The sequence below is a fragment of the Hyperolius riggenbachi genome, chromosome 1 (assembly GCF_040937935.1).
Source record: "Hyperolius riggenbachi isolate aHypRig1 chromosome 1, aHypRig1.pri, whole genome shotgun sequence".
NCBI classification, from domain to species: domain Eukaryota; kingdom Metazoa; phylum Chordata; class Amphibia; order Anura; family Hyperoliidae; genus Hyperolius; species Hyperolius riggenbachi.
The window spans coordinates 401,694,806-401,698,623 of NC_090646.1; the positions used below are offsets into that span (position 1 = coordinate 401,694,806).

General features: G+C 39.3%; 1 pseudogene; it reads right to left on the minus strand.

Moving 5' to 3' along the window:
* Positions 1–2,096: 2,096 nt before the first annotated feature.
* On the minus strand, positions 2,097–3,618 carry LOC137521457 (SCAN domain-containing protein 3-like; annotated as a pseudogene).
* Positions 3,619–3,818: the final 200 nt, after the last annotated feature.

Genomic DNA, 3,818 nt, shown 5'->3' on the forward strand with positions numbered 1-3,818 from the left:
TTTCTTATTAAGAGATTCCACTAGGGAGTAAATCATCTGTCTAATTTCATAGCTCTTGTTAAATTCTTTTTGTTTTTTCAGAACATGGCTTATCGAACATAGTTTGTTTGGAAAGCAGAGGTACACAGTGGACATTGCCATATATTAAGGGACTGTAAACACAAGCTAAATTATATTATCAATGTTGCAAAATTTATTAGAAATGAAAAGGAAAAAATGTAATTTACAGGTAAATGGGATATCACCCAAAACCAAGCATTTTTTAAGATTGGTTGTGAACCATTTAACATAATTTACAAATGTTTCTCTAAAGAATGTATGTTTTGTTATGATTACAATTATTTTATTATAAAATTTAAAAAGTGACCATTTCACATTTTCTTGCATGAAAAAATAACTTGATTTTTGTGTAGCTGTATTGTAATTTTTTATATCACAATGCTGCCTTTTTCTAATGAATTTGAACTTCTAGGAAGAAAAATGAGCGTTTACAGAATTGTGAAAGTCCCCTCTTTCCATACAAACCCCAAACCTAATATCCTCCTTAACTGTGTTTTCACCACTTTCTGAACCCTTTTCAACCTTTCTCTCCCCAAAGGCATCTTTCATTTCACACTCAAGCAAGCCCTCATCACACCTATATTCTGAAAAAAAAAAACCCTTCTCTTGACCCGCTTCCCTGTCCAACTACTGTCCTATATTTCTACTCCACTTTTCTTTCAAACTACTTGAGTGCCACATTTACAAACCACACAAAATATGCTCCTCTTGGCTGCTCCGCCTAACAAACATCTCTCCCAGCCACCCCTTTCTCACATAGGACACTACCAAACCTCTTGTGCACACCCTGATTATCTCATGTCCAGACTGCTTCAGCTCTCTGCTCTGTGGCCTACCCACTAACTGTTTGACTCCTCTACAGTCCATCATGAACTCTACTGCACGGCTCATCCACCTCTCCTCTAGCTTCTCCAGCCCTATGCTGCTCTGCCTCTGCACTGGCTGTCAGGTACACAAAGAATACAATTTAAAATCCTGATGCTCATCTACAAAGCCCTTTACAACCTAGCTCCTTCTTATCTCAATAAACGTATTTCCAAATACTACCCTACACACAATCTCAGCTCTACTAACAATGTTCTTTTGTCTTCCTTTCTGGTCACTAGAGATGACCCGAACCTCTGATTTTCGGTTCGCGGACCGTGAGCGCGAACTTCCGCAAAAGTTCGGTTCACGCAAACTTTCATGAATCGCAATAGACTTCAATGGGGAGGCGAACTTTTAAAACTAGAAACACTTATACTGGCCAGAAAAGTGATGGAAAAGATGTTTCAAGGGGTCTAACATATGAGTTTTTGCATGGATGAGTGGAATAGACGCCAAAAGTCCCGGGGAAATATCTGTATTTGACGCAAAGCAGCGTTTTAAGGGCAGAAATCAGATTGAATGCTAAATTGGAGGCCTGAAGTGTTTTAAAACATGTTGCATGTGTATATGTTATGGCCAAAAACAGAAATCGGCCAATTCTAGAATTGGCCGGCCGTTTCTAGAACTGGCCGATTTGACGTCGGCCAAAGTCCAAAATGCTGGAAATTTCTGACTTTAATGGCCAAAGTCAGCCGGCCAAAGTCCAAAATGCACAAATCTCACAACATAAATAAAACTCAGAGAATTAATATAACTTAGTAATGAACTTTATTAATGTGGCCAAAACTGGCCTGTAACTTTTCTTTTAATATCAACTTAATTTGGTCAAAACTGACATGTAACCTTTTATTAAAGTAAATGAACCGTTTTTTTAATGTCACATTTATATAGGAATATTGTTCAACAGCAGTAGTTTACTTGTTACAGCAAGTCAAACTTTTATGACACTTGGAATTGCACAACAGTTTCTGTCTTCTACATTTGCAGTGATTCGTTGCACATTTTCCAGTGCAGCTGCAACGAGTATATCCTTGCCCGCCAGTCAGTGATTGGGAAGATGCGATGGTCCGAAGTGATTTTTCTGTTTTGACAACCGCTTCCAATGTTACCAATTTCTCATTGAGAATGGTAAACTCACTTCTGGCGAACAGCTGTTTCAGAACACCATGTTATGTTCCTAGCTTGTAGAAACCGTTCTCAACATTCATTACAACTGCAAGAATGCTTCTTGGGTCTCCACGGCCTCTGTCAACAACTGGTATACGAATGCGCACGTTATCTCCAATATTTGCTTGTGGAAATTTTGCATCTGAATTTTTGAGCATCTTTGAAGCTTGAGCTTGCAAGCCAACATGGGCTGCTGATCTTTTCTTCCTGATTTCTTGTTTCTTATGGCATAACCAGCAAGTAATTTTACTTCCATAGCCTTCATCCACAGCGTTACTTACTCCACAAATTGCATGAACATCATTTCCACAAGATCCACAGGTGTGAGCTGATGAACACTCTTTTTCACATACTGGACACAATACATCTGTGTTACTATTCTCAGGCGACTGAACTGAACTTCCTGATGCTCTTGCAACCGCAGCATTTTCATTGTCGGCAGAAGCCCGTCCATTAATAGCCGTCTCCATTTCTTGTTCGATTTTCTCAAGATCTTCCTCTGTAACCAACTTGTCTACAATTTCTTTGGGTAGATTGGATGTACTCAGTCCCACTTTTGCTGTGCAACCAAACATGGCTTCATATGGCGACTGGTGGATGCCTTGGTGAAAAGAGCGGTTTTTCATAAATTGAATAAATCGAAGACTCTCAGCCCAATGTGTTGAATCATTTGACTGCATCCATGTCATCATCATATTCTGAACGTCCTGATTGGCACGTTCAATGGAACCTTGGCTTTGGCTATGCCGCGGTTTGCCGTGTACCAGTTTCAATTCAGGCCACATAGATTTCAGTTCATTAATGACATGGCTGACAAATTCTTTGCCATTATCAGACTGAAGGACGCTCAGCGCACCTATGATGGTGAAAATGTCAAGTAACTGGTAAGCGACTTCTGCTGCGGTTTTGCTTTTCAAAGGCCGTAGTAATATAAACTTGGTTAAATGATCCTGATAATTGAGGATGAACTTGTACTGCCTGTCAGGGTTGCTTTGCATGTCGATCAGATCTACTTGGCATCTTGAATTCAATTCGTTAAAGAGCAAAGGTTTAGAAAACTAAACCTTTCTTCGGATTAGACAGTTTAGTCTGGCATGGTTTGCATAAGCTCAGATACAGTTTAATGGCTTCTTTTGTGATATTTTTGAACTTTAGGTGTAGTTCCTTTTCCATGTGGGTGCGACCTCCATGACCAATTTTTAAATGCATCTCGTGCAGTATGTCAAACAGTTCTTCTGTATGTACATAGTACAAAACAGCACGGTTTTCTTTTGTTACTGGTGTCAGTTTTTCTGTTCCATCAACTACGATGACATCATATTTTCTTATTCGCCGATAGTCAACGCTTTGTTTCTTCTGCTTTGTTTTAGCTGCTTTCACCTGCTCTATAACATCACAGTATTTTTCTCTACTAAAGATAGCGCAATTACTTGCTTTGTCCTGTATCACTGAGTTCAAACTATCCATAAATCTGGTTTTCATATCAAATCCTGGTTCCACAAGTGTGTTACTTTCATCCAGCATGTTTGTAACTCAGAATGTCAGTTGCAACTGAATGTCCAAAAAAAATACAGAACTGCGGAAAGGCAGGTGCAGCAGAATGTTCAAAGAAGCACCACAGAATGGCTGCAGCAGAAGAATCTACACCAAACTACCACAGAAAGTTCACGAAAACTCCACAGAATGGCAGCCGCAGCACACAGTAGAATAAAATATTATATTAT